This window comes from Crassostrea angulata, chromosome 5, assembly GCF_025612915.1.
Source record: "Crassostrea angulata isolate pt1a10 chromosome 5, ASM2561291v2, whole genome shotgun sequence".
Lineage (NCBI taxonomy): Eukaryota > Metazoa > Mollusca > Bivalvia > Ostreida > Ostreidae > Magallana > Magallana angulata.
In genome coordinates this window covers 11,618,268-11,632,635 of record NC_069115.1, presented here as the reverse complement: position 1 = coordinate 11,632,635, position 14,368 = coordinate 11,618,268, and positions in this window count along the sequence as shown.

Below are 14,368 nucleotides of genomic sequence, written 5' to 3'. Positions count from 1 at the left end.
CAATATAGTATTATATGAAACAATATCATATTGCAATAATACATCATAACATTGAAACATATGATATTATATTGTTTAATTAAGCATTGAATCATTATTTTTTTTAAAGAAGTGGTCTCATAACTGCAACGGTGTGCATACAAATTGTATAACGCGCGCTAGCGCGTAATGAAAATTTGTTTGCACTCATCGTTACTCATATATTGCAATATCATATGTAATACTATCATGTGATTAAATAATAAATAAATAATACAATATAATATTATACAATATTGTATCATATTAATCAATACTTTACATAACAATATCATGATACAATATCATATCATAAAATATAAAAACAAGAGATGTTTGTAAAACACTTATGCCCACCTCACTTGGAAACATCCACAAAGAAAATGAACTGCAAATAACTGGAATTTTTCTATGTTCAAGGGGTATAACTCTGTCGAAAATTGCTCGATCGTACCCAATATCGAACGTGACCTTGATAATATCATGATAAACCTGTATACAAAATTTCATTCCAATATGTTGATCCTTTGCGAAGAAAATGAGCGGAAACTGCAAATAACTGGAATTTTTCTACGTCCAAGGGCCATAGCTCTGTCGAAAATTGCTCGATCGTACCCAATTACGAATTTGACCTAGATATTATCATGATAAACCTGTATACCAAATTTCATTTCAATATGTTCATCCTCTGCGAAGAAAATGAACGGAAACTGTTAGTGGACAGACTGACAGACCGACAGCAGCAGAGCAATATGCCCTCCCTTCTTCGAAGGGGGGCATAAAACTTAATACAATATTTTATCGCATCATATAACGTTTTACAATATAACATGTTGGTATTATATTGTATCCTATTAAACAATAGTGTTTCAAATCATACAATACTATATCATAGGAATCATGTTACATCATTTAACAACAACCACATCTATCTATCAAGCAGGTTTGAGTGAGGTAGGAGATTTCTCTAGCATCCTTGATAATGGAGATCAGGCTCTGCATCTAAAGCAACCTCTGCGTTTCATTTATAATATAGTTACATCAACTATGCAAGCTATCATCTATAAAACATGTGACCTGTTCCAAAAAACTAAACCACATCAAGAATCATAAACCTATGGCTCTGATTCAGCATTCAAGCCTGTCAGGTGCATCAGTATCATTAAGCGCACCATCCATACAAGTTTAATGAAGTTAGGACCAGTAGTAACTAAGATATAATCATTAGAGGGCACCTGCAACAAAAACTTTAACCAGCTCTAAAAACCTTAACCTCCTCCAGGATCCAAAGCCTATTCAGCACTCAATCCTGTCTGGTGCATCAGTATCATTAGACACACCATCCATGCAAGTTTGGTGAAGTTAGGACCAGTAGTAACTTAGATATTGCTATTAAAGGGCACCTGCAACAAAAACTTTAATCTGCTCCAAAAATCTTAACCTCCTCCAGCACCTGAAATTTAGAAACCAGATTTAGTAGGTCCAGATGCATCATCCATGTAATTTTGGTGAAGAGAGGACAAGTAATTATAAAAGCTTAGATACAGGAGCTGCAACTAAAACTTTAACCAGCTCCGGACGCCGACGCCGGGGGGATAATATATGCTCCCATTGACTTCGTCTGGGTGAGCTAAAAAGGCGAAAGAGCGAAGATTTGAAGGCGAGAGTGCGAAGTTGCAAAGGCGAAGAAGCGATAGTAGTATCACTTCTTCGCTTTCGCAACTTATATTAGCACTTTCGTCTTCGCATCTTCGCGCTTCGCTGTCGCATCTTCTATATTCTTCACATTGTTCATGAATTATACTTGCATTGTGGATTTCCACAATACAAACTGCTGGGTACATACAAGTTCATCACTTAAAATTAATGATGAAACCAAATTTATGAAAAGTTTACTTTATAACCAAGCTGAAGTTAGTAGGCACTGACAGCAGCAATTACGCCAGTAGAGGTTAGCGGCCAATAAGGAAAATCGTCAAAGTACTGAGAGTACTCGTACAAAAAATATATTTTACTTTATCCTCGGCATACTTTAGTAAGTTTAGTTAACATCAAGATGATTAATTTTTGCTTCAATAGTTTGTATGAGCATTGGTAACTTTTTATACAATAAAGATCGTGTGATCAAAATCAAGCGGGATATAAACCCCTAACATGGGCCCTAACCTCTTATCAACGCTTTTAGAAACAATCTTTTATTATAATCGATCAGTGTTTATTACATGTATCTATTAAGATTAACTATACTCAGGTACTCTTCACAAATTTGCTCTAAAAGAATAAAGTCTATTCATAATCACAAAACAACATTACAACAAATGTTTAGAATATTGATGTTCATGTATTACGTAGAAGAAAACAAAACTAACGCAGAATGATTTTTTAAAAAATCACTTTCCCCAAGAAATGTAAATAAGAAGAAATGTAAATAAGAAGTATTCATATTCCTACGTTACCTGCCCCTTAGTCTTTTCCCATTAAGATATATACATGTATCATTCTTCGATTGACAATTCATTCACCAATGAATATTGCTTATATCATTACAACAATTATTCTTTTATGATTATTGTTCGTTAATTATCTCACAATATCCTCATTTCCAAATTTTTCTTTATTTGCGTCATTTCCCGCCGTATGTCGTTGAGAGAAGTAACGTAACTGTTAACAATCAATTTGTGGCAATGTCAGAGTGTTTTGCGTGTGCTTGGTACGGATATATACAGCGATTTATTAACAAGTTCGGTGTTTATAACTTCAAAATCAGTTGAACAGAGTGAAATATTAAGTAATTTCAAAGTCATATCTTGGATACGGGGTAACCAATTCATATTCATGTTTACGGGGGGGGGGGGGGGGGGGTCATTTTTTTATGGGGGTCATTTTTCTTCATGTTTAACATGAAGAAAAATAACCCCTGGGTCTTTTTTCTTCAGAAAAATCCAATTATTCTTCAGCTAGGGGGGTCATTATTCTACGTAGAAAAATGACCCCCGGTCATTATTCTACGGGGGTCATTTTTCTTCATTACACCGGCGCTCGGTGGGAAGATACATGAACATGTATTAAGAAGGGGCATTCCCCGTGAAATGGAGAAATCGCACTTTCCCTGATGAAATTCTCCACTACAAAATCGGCACTCATCAAAATCGGAGGGGGGGGGGGGGACCAAGCAGAAGACAGAAGCGATTTCCCTGTGTCTGCATGGTCGGTCTGGGTTAGGGTTAACCATCATCCAGACTCTCTCAGAGAGAGAGAGAGAGAGAGAGAGAGAGAGAGAGAGAGAGAGAGAGAGAGAGTGAGAGAGAGAGAGAGACATTCAAATGAGGCATCTACATGTCGTAAGATCATTATATAGACATATCAAAATCTGTAAGTTTTGGGTGAGATAAAAAAAAGAAAAAAAAAGGAGGTAGATATTTGTCTTGTAAGTAAAGCTTTATAATTCAGAAAGAGTGGCCAATAAAGGGTGTCTTCAAATTCAAGTATCTTGACATCCTTTTGATACGGAAATTGTTTCTGTTTTGAATCATTCATCAAATTTAGGAGATTGCAATAATTATTGCTGTTCAATTAGGAAATACAATTGTTACAATGTAGAAAATGGTTTGCGCTCACGCGATAACCATTGAGACTTAAAACAAAAAGATTTCTTAGCATACGTTTTTGCTCTTTTGTAGCTTGATTTAAGGGAAATAAAATACATTTACAAATATTTATACTTACATATAATTAATGATTTTACAGTGTTCATACGTTCACAATTGTGTGTATGTAAAATAAATGAGATGGAGATAAGTGAATATTTCCGGAATCAATAAAATGTTTTCTTCTATAAAATCACGGACTGTGTTGACTCTATGAACAAATGACAGACTTCCAACCGTAAACCATATTTAATTCGTAAAGCCTCTGCCTATTCCCTGGTCATCGAAGGTACCATCTGACATAGGTATGCCGACAGACCTTCCATATATAGAAGAACCGCCAGGATCAACAATACTGCACCTACTTTTGCTTATTTATTGTTTTTAAAGAGAGAGAGAGAGAGAGAGAGAGAGATTACATCCTTACAATTATTAGGCTTATACTTCAGATCAATTATTATACAATTATTTAATGCTTGAGCAGTCAATAAACCAGAATATTTTTCCCGAGGTGCAGGGAACAACTCAGTATGATCTATTGCCCGGGGCCGGAGAAAGGATGTAACATTATAATATACACGCGTTATATTGCCGGTCCAATAGATCACAGTCTATTGACCGGTGGTCCAATAGATCAAAGTCTATTGACCGGCGGCCTAATGGATCGCAGTCTATTTACCGGCAGTTCAAAATAGACGCAAATATTTAATTTGTAATAAAACAATAAAATCCCTTAGATTAGGTAATAAAAACGTATAGGTCATATTATTCACGGAAGCTTTATGATACATGTACATATCCTCAAATTACATGGGGAAAACTTAAAGTAATCGTTTTATTTTTTAACAACGTCAGAGAAAACATTTTCCTTGAACATGTTCCCCACATGCATATTTACGATGTCTAGTTTACAAACATGCCTGCATCAATTACTATTGTATAACGTCTGTCTATCGCTGGAGATTTTTCTCCATTTACATGATGTCATCTTACTCGTATGACGACTTTCTTTGTTGCTTGACTATTTGATCCCAAATAATTTCTAAGCAATTAAGTAAATTTTATATACTTTTATATCGCCTTAACATCTGTTTAAAGATCATTACAAAAGTTGATATTTTTGCGTCGCCCCAAACGCTGACGTCGCCATTTTACTACGAAATAAAACAATTTTTATTGGACTGGTGAAAAAAAATGAGCATGAACAAGTTTTATCCTCTTTTTGATTTCTTTATTATTTAATTTGAAAAGTACTTTTCGTCACGATTTTCATTTCTTTATGCTGATTTTAACTTTTCATTTTTTATTTTCATTACTGTGTGAATAACGCTACTTATCTACGCAGTTTTGGGACAATCCTCGTATAACATTGTGAGTTAGTTTTTGATATTAATAAGAAATATTATGTGAACAACCCTGTTAGCCTTGCAAAGTTTTACAAACCCGTGAGTCAAATGTCATGACTTATCTTATGGCTGTATGCTTACAAATTACAATGTACAAACAGTGTCTATTTGTCCGTTTGTTTGCCTACATGTAAATGTACCTGTCCGTCTCTCTCTCTCTCTCTCTCTCTCTCTCTCTCTCTCTCTTATATAAAAGTGTGTGACATAAAGTAACGTCTCTTCCGTTTATCAAAACACTTGAATTAAATGAGAGAGAGAGAGAGAGAGAGAGAGAGAGAGAGAGAGAGAGAGAGAGAGACTTTGATAGATCGTAGAGCATGTTACATATCGGAAGAAGATACGTCTGTTGTTCATTGGGAAATAAATCTAGACTGAGTGGTCTAAGGTGCGGCCTAATTAGTGTAGAACGGTTGCCGTGGAGCCATGCTGTGTCGTTTTTGAATTAGCACAAACAGGTCGGTCCGCGCTATAGAATTGTTTCAGATGTTTACAAGCTTTGCATTTCGAGGATACAAACAACGTATTTGATTACTGCATGTAAATCATGGATGAAGAGGAGAATAATCCCAAGTCAAAGGTACGTTTTTAAATTGTTGAAGTTAAAATATAAAGGGAAAATAGAATGCTTTGAGTACAAATTTTACATCACGAATATTTTGCTTTTTTCGAACCAATAAAAACATAATCTTAAGAATTCCCTACATTTATAATAACGATGTGGACGCTGAAAAAATGGGTCAAGGAACAGACGATTGTGAAGATTACTTTTGACGTTTCTTTTGGATAGCGGGTCATGCCGAGAACAATCCGATTGTCAGAACATCGGAAGGCTTCGAAAACCTTTCATGCCTGTTGGCAAATAACTCTATAGTTAAATTTGGAATTTCTATTTCAAGCAGTGCATTTTTAGGAAAAATATCTCAATAACATTGGTGGTAATCTCGGCATTTCTCTCGGCGATTAGTCAAATACGTCTGCATTGACCATGTTAAGACACTGTCAAATTATTCTAATCTTCCTTTTTTCCGTTTAGAAGACTCTTACAAAGCCTCCTCCGTTATGTGCCGTGATTTTCTCGAACACCACGTAAAAGGCTACACGCTCGGACTCGGAAGTTGCTGTGATCATAATCCTACGTTTGAATCAGATGTCACAATACTAATATTCAAGCGCCTGTTAATGAATCTAGTGGCTGAAAGGATCCATTCAAAAGCATTACCCGAAGGTAGGTTGTCATACACTAAACGTTTATAAATATATCCGTTTATATAGTAAAGATTTTGTTTATTGTCTTCTTTTAAAAAATAACAATATATCATCAATATTGGGACATGAAGCTACAGAACTTCGAGCTAGATAACACATGTTTTGATGTTGATGTCTTTTACGGTAGATTGCTTTGCCTATATTTATGAAAGAAATGAATTGCAAATATTATTTGCAATATTTGTTTTTCATATTTTGATTCATAAAACATGGATCTCGAATCAAACTTTAAAATGCCCCCCCCTCCCCCACAAATTAAGTGTCTTGTTTATATAACAAAAACATATACATGTAATTGGGATATAGACAGAACCGTTGTATGGATTAAGTGAACATAGCTCTTTCTATATACGTATGACCACTGTTCTCTATCATTTAAATAATATTGCCATACAGAAAAATGTTATTTATGTAAAGTTTATATATAAAAAAAACTGCATTTATGTATAAATCTCAACGTCACTGAGGATCCCATATTCTAGAATAATGTATGACAGATAATGATCACACGTTAAGTAATTCAAGGTCACTTGAAGTATTAATAAGATTTAGAATTGAACAACATGAATGTACAATCTCCCAGAGCTCTGATGCAAAACAAAGTACTGATTTTGTATGCATCATACAGATCAAGTTTTGTGTGCAGGGATATTCATTTTTTTGTCTGTAAAAATACCAAATATACAAGGCAAATCCCTGTTGAAAATCAAATAAATGAAAAAAACATATGTTCAGTTATATGAAAGTTGCAATAAAAAAATATTTTAGAACTTGTAGTATACAATGTCCTTATAGTAAGTAAGTAAAAAAACCCCTAAAATAACTACTTGTCTATTAACTAAATTAATAATCTGTCGAAATGAGAAATTAATTTTTGTCATCCAAACAAATATCGGACTTTTATCTTTTCCTTATTCATGTTATTTACGTGCCTTGCCCAGCTCAGCCGAGATACACACTGCGCATTATCTCATTATTTCATCTAAATTCAAGTTGATGTTGATGATGAACATTGATTTAGATACTTCTTAATATTAACTTAAGTCACAAACTTAAATTAAAATAATTAAGATTAGCTGGACTAGAAAAGAAATAATATTATTTATGCAGATGATCAACTTGAACTTCATAACGATTGTTAATTGTTGAAATTTGTGCTGGGGGATAATCACGACAATAATGTATATCTGGTCATTTTTGCGATAATCAAATAATCGCTTTTTTGCAACAATTATATTCAAATTTGAATGCTACTACCTATTTTTTTTTTAATCGCAGAAAATGGCTGACGATAATACAAGAAGTTACAAAATTTTCATATTTTTTTGCAAATTTTGTGACATACGAAAAAGGTTGGGATATAAGGTATGAATATAGCTTCGAAATAATCTCCAATTTAACAGCATGGCTTAAGTTACTCTTATAATCGTTTAGGTCGTGTGGCCTCATGTAAATAAAAACGTTGTTTCCCCAGCTTAGTTTTTTTATAACAGAAAATAAATATGAAGTGTACACAAAACAATGAAATTTCATTTCAGATTGCTTTTTATGAATCAAACTTTGCGACATTTTGATGTATAAAGTTAAGCGCTAAATTTTAATTAATGCATCAGCTGTTTGTAAAAGTTTTTACATTATAAAATTGTGTCCTATTCAAGATTTGATTTTCATAAAAAAATTGATAACAACTGATAAAGAATCTGCTTGTACTATATTAATTAGGTTTATGCTGATTTGCGTTAGTTAAGGAAAAAAATATTCTTGACAGTCTCTATGTTTTCTGATTATTTAAGTCATCTGTATCCAAATTGACCGCAGTTGAATTGAAATTAAGATGTTATTGATTTACCCAAAATATCTTAATTATTCAATTAACAACAACTTCTTTTATAAATAGTAAAATGAATTCACAGGCAGTTAACCTGTAAATTATGGGATGGAAGTATATAGTAAAATAAAATCCATGTTTAACAAATGATACGTATTTGATATACTAGATGATAAACATTAAGGGGCTTTGTGTGTTCATCAAGATTTTTTTGTACGTTATACTGTGTCCGAATTTTTCCTTATTTCTTTTCCTTGACTTATGGTTTAAAAATGAAATGAAGTAGCAACTGGTGTGATAGTCTGAGGAGTTGACAATGCTTAAAAACTTAACTGAAATTGATCATAAAAATTATATAACTGTATTCAGTTGATGTACATGTGTGTTGCTTAGATTTTTTTGCTGTATCTGACGGGAAAAAATACAAACTTTTCCGGCTTTCCACTGTTCAATATGCAATTTAATGATGCCGCTGGAAATATTACCGTTTTTGCAATATCTATTGTATTAAATATGAACCCATAATCGCATACTGTGGTTTCATTAATATTCAAGGGTATCAATTTTCGTGGATAAACTGAAAATCACAGTTTCAAGGATACGTAAATTCGAGGCCAATGACCCTATTAATACAAAATCTTAATAGAAATTGCACTTCAATGAACATTTAATTTCGTGGATCAACTAAACAACGAAATCCATGAAAATTGGAATTCAACGAATATTGATGAAACCACAGTAAATACAGCTGTACATGCATTAGGACACTGATTACAGAATGGGAAGGGGATGATTAGTGAGACGTATCTCTTCTAGATTTTGTTCTTTAGGTTAAATGTCACTATTGAGTTTTATCACCGTCCCAAATTAAATGTGTCAGATAAAAGACTGTTTTCGAGAAGAAGAAAAAATCCCCAACACTCCTGGTGCCCGATTCAAAGATTTCCAAAGATGATTCATTAGATAGAACTTAAGATATGCCTAATTTATAACTTAGGAATTTACTGATGTTTATCATAGTTGTTTCACAAAACTTTCTTAGTGTAGCACAGTTGACTTATCTTAATTAAGATACATTGTAAATCACTTTCATATCATATTGTTAATTCTAAATAAGTACCGATCATGTATAAATTATAAGTGAATATAAAAATGCATTCCGTTAGTCAGCTAGAAAAAAAAGCGTACATTGAGTGTAAATAGTGTAATGTCTAAAAACATATACATGTACTGATATTTTGTATCAAATTTTCCATTTACATGTACAAACGAGCAGATAAAAATTACGTAAGAACCCGTATGTTCTTTGTAAACGGTATTTCTTTTTAATTTAATGCATTGCTCAAAGTATCAAAGCCACATGTACATATATTTCTTAGTTTTAAATATTATATGGATATGACCGCATAAATCAATTGAAATTGGTCACTGCTGAAATTTTTACGATCGAATTTATTTTTTGTCTATAGTTGGTCCATTATAAAGAGCCCGTGTTAACATATACAGATATGCTTACTCCAAAATTAAAATTTCTGGTGTGACCAGATAATCTACAAAATGTAAAAATCTAAAATCTAAACCAGAGAAATTAATTGACGATATATATTATGTATATTTTTACTTCTAAAGTTTTAGTTTAGAAGTACTAGTAAAATGAAAAAGGTTTTAATGATGCGTGTAATTTGTTACTTTTGTTCCACTTTAATGTGCTTTAATTTGCGTATAATTCATTTCAGTAGAACAAAAACAGTTGATTCAAGTTCAAGTTCATTTATTCGCTCAAAACCATTTCAAACATATGGTACATGAGGACAAAAATAACATTAAAATATACATATAAATTGATCAGAGGTAAACAATTATATTAATATAAAGGTTATAGAGTTAGGAAAAGTTATACAAAGTGAAACTCATGGAGGACAGACTACCTCGTATATCTTTGTTATGAAAATACACAATTTTCTCAGCAATTTCAGGTTACATGTTGTCATAAGATACGAAAATTTTAACACATTAGGTCTAGCTGAAAATTTTTTGTCTATAAACTTGTTCCGGACTTGTGATATTGCATCACATTCTAAAATATAATGAAATTCATCGGCTATACGTTTTGTATTACAGAGAGGACAAAATCTTTCATTTAATGGGATACCCTCCCATCTTCCCAGTTCAACTGGTAGATGGTGATTTGAAGTACGAAATTTACCTAGAATTTTTCTGAATTTCAGGGGTAAAATATCTAAATATTTTTCATATCCAAAATTTGTTTTAAAAATTTTATATATTACTCCTTTTGATGAATTATTTATATCAGCATGCCACTTTTGAATAAATTGATCTTGTAATCTCTGTTTAACTGCCGTTGAAACCCATTTTTGATTAACAATATTTAAAAACTGACTATGCCAAACATTTGATAAACCACATGAGTTAAAAACATGACGAATACAATCAATCCAAGGGTTAGTACTGGTTGTATTTTCAGTCTGATTCAACAAGTACCGGTATAATATATTTGTAATGCTAGTATTAGTACTAGAAATTAATTTACACCAGTATGATACCATTCTAGTAAATACAATTACAGATAAAGGAAAACGACCTGTTTCTCCGTACACCATATAGTTTGGAGTACTACTTTTTAAGCATAAAATGTGCTTTAAAAACTTTAGGTGAACACGTTCAATACTATCAAGTTTTTCAAAACCCCATACTTCGCAACCATACAGCAATACAGGTACAACCATTTTATCAAAGAGTTCTAACTGACATGTAACTGGTAGATTAAATTGTCTAATTTTTCTAATGACACCATACATTGCCTTTTGGGCTTGGTCACATAAATGTTTTTTGGCTTTTAAAAAAGAGCCAGTTCTTGAGAATATAATGCCAAGGTACTTAAATTCTTTAACAATTTCTAAAACTCTATCGTTAAAATAAAAAACTCTTTTACACATTCGTCCTTTGGAAAAAAAATTAATCCTTTTGTTTTATCTATGTTAACATTTAATTTCCACTCTTTACAATAACATTCAAACTCATTCAGTGCGTTCTGCAAATCATCGCCATATTCCGCCAAGATAACAGTATCGTCTGCATAAAGAAGTACAAGTAGTTTTATATATATACATAATTCATTTTCTATTGATGTGGTAAAACTTTGCAGACCAGCAATATTTTTTTCAACAAGATAATTTTCTAAATCATTTATGTACAATGAAAACAAAAATGGTGACAAATTTTCACCTTGGCGGACTCCAACATTACAAGAAAAAAAGTCGGATACCGTGCCATTCATCTTGATGCGTGATTTAATACCTTTATACATATTTGTAATATATTTAAAACATTTACCATTAATACCATAATTTAAGAGCTTGCACCATAAACCATTTCTCCAAACTGTGTCAAACGCCTGTTTGAAATCTATAAAAGCACAGAACAGTTTTTTCTTACATTTCATTAACGTATTGGATAAAAATTGTAAAGTAAGAATGTGGTCTAAAGTAGAAAAACCTTTCCTGAAACCCGCTTGGTTATTATGGATCAGTTCTATCTCTTCTGAATACAATTCTAAACGCTTACTTAAAATGGACGTAAATAATTTACCCAAACAACTTAGTAACGTAATGGGTCGGTAGTTTTCAGGAGAAGTGGGATCACCCTTGTTCTTATAAATAGGTTTAATAATACCAACTAGCCATTCCTCTGGTACCAGCCCACTATCAAATACAGCATTAAAAAACAACTTATAAATTGGTAGGAATGTATTCAAAGTAGAGGCAATATGCTCATTAACAATATTATCATAGCCGGGAGCTTTACCATTTTTGAGTTTCTTTACAGCGTCGGTTATTTCCGACTCATTAATTTCGCAGTTCAGTAATTCGTTAGAGCTTCCATCTACCTGAGGTTCGTGAAGAGTATCGCTATCAGGGGACGGACTACCTTCATTGATATTTTTAAAGAAATCAAACATATCTTTGATATTTACCGGGCTCTTAGAATCCCTTTTTGAGGAGTTCAGGATATTCCAAAAATCTTTTGTATTTGTTGATTGCAATTGCATAAGTTTACGGGTTATACCAGTATTGTATGTTTTTACAGCATTATCCATGGCCTTTTTATAAATTTTACTTTTTTCTTTAAGTTTATTTTTGTTATCGTCCGTTTTAGTCTTGTTGTGCATGCTCTTTGCTAAATGATATTGTTTTCTAGCAGATTTACACTCTCTATTGAACCAAGGCTTATTATGTTTTTCAATACAAGGAGAGAAATGTGAGGGTCCAAAAGTATCCCGGGCTGCATCTGTAAATACAGTACAGATATCTTTAACTACCTTATTGATATTGTCACTGCAGAGATCGCCGGGGGAATTACTTATTTCATTCAAATAATTTTCAATAGATTTGACAGCGTGGACGTCAATATTGCTTCGAAATTGGTCTGCTTTATCGGGGCACCATAATTTTACACCTGAGTGATTTTTACCTGTAGAAATGTTTCTTGATAAATAGCAAGTAGACAGAGAAAAAGACACTGGGTTATGTACATCTGAAAAAAGGTTACAAAAGTCATGTATATCGAAATCTTCTAATATTTCAAATACATTTGCACTTGCTAGAACATAGTCAACTGTACTACAATTTCTACACGTAACAGCACCAACATTTTTATCGTTTCCTACCCGGCTATTAACAATATATACATCGTTGTTTTTACAAAATTCTGTTAGTTTATATCCAAAGTTATTTACTGTAGAATCCTGGACAATTCTTTGTAAAGGTATTGAACGCTCCTTAAAAATAGCAGAGCGAGCCTCAGTTTCATTATAGCAAAAATCATCACATATATTTACCTGACTCAAAAAAAGGTCAGGGGTAAAAAAGTCAGCCCGGTGACCTGTTCTAGCATTAAAATCTCCCATTAAACAAACATATTTGTTGTCATTTGATAAATTGACTAAATTTTGTTCAATCTCCAAAAAACAGTCATTTGAAGAATATTTGCTTCCCTCAGGCGGGATATAACAAACTCCAAAAAGTACATCTTCACATGTATTAAAAAGAGTTTTGCTAATTTTAAACCATAAAGCATATTTACAGTCTGTTTTGATAATATGTACATATTTTACAATGCTTTCTCTAATAGCTACAAGAATTCCACCTGATCTGACATTCGATAATGTATGTCGGTTTTTAGTAAATGACACATATCCAGGTAGACTTATACTGTCCGAATCGTCTGTTTTTGTTTCGGTGAGACCGATGATATCGTATTTTGAAATGAAATCTGTAAATTGATAAGACATCGATTTACCTGTCTTAAAGTGAAGATATAGCTTTGGAATTTCCTAAGACAAGACTAGTGAAACGGATAAGTAAAAGACTTCAGAAAAAGTTTTTTTCACAAAATATACATGTAACTTACTTAAAATCATGCTTTGTGAAACGGTCCCATGGGGATAGATTTTGAACCTAAGTTGTCCGATCCAATGTATATGCCCGAAACTTGATGAACTCGCCCTACACTATCTTCTATGATTTTTTGTTAGTTAATCCACGTAAAAAGTTCTCGCTAAATGATTCAATATTATTTCATTTCAAGTATATATTGTTATGGTAACTCCCACTGACATGAATCCGCCAAAGCGTGACCACTACCTCACTTTCATTTATACTATTGCAAAAATGATAGTAGGTTTTTTTTTTTTTATTTTACAATAATTACATGTATTGGTCAAGCAAAAATGAAATTATAGCTTAAGGACATTTTCTAACACGACTTAAAATACAGAAGGTGTAAGCAGTTACTTCATTATTTTCTTCTTATTCATTTGTAAGAATAGAAATGCATCATCACTTTTGATATAGGAAACATAGATTTGTTGCCTTTATCGAAGATCTAATTAAAAAGATTGAAAAAAATTATATATTTTCAGGTGCACATTTTCTTATGCACATGAGGATGTCAATGCATGATTCAGCAACGAGGCTAAAAAACCGAGGAGTAAATGATGCCGAAACGTCCGATGATCCCATTGAGCTACTTCTTAACGTCAGCATGATTATTAATTTGATTATGACATTAACACCCTGATGCAAAATAGTATGTGTGAATTGAGAAAATTTACTCGTCCACTTCACTACAAGATTACAAACAACGATTAGATAGTGAAAACGTTCTACATAAGGATGGATGAC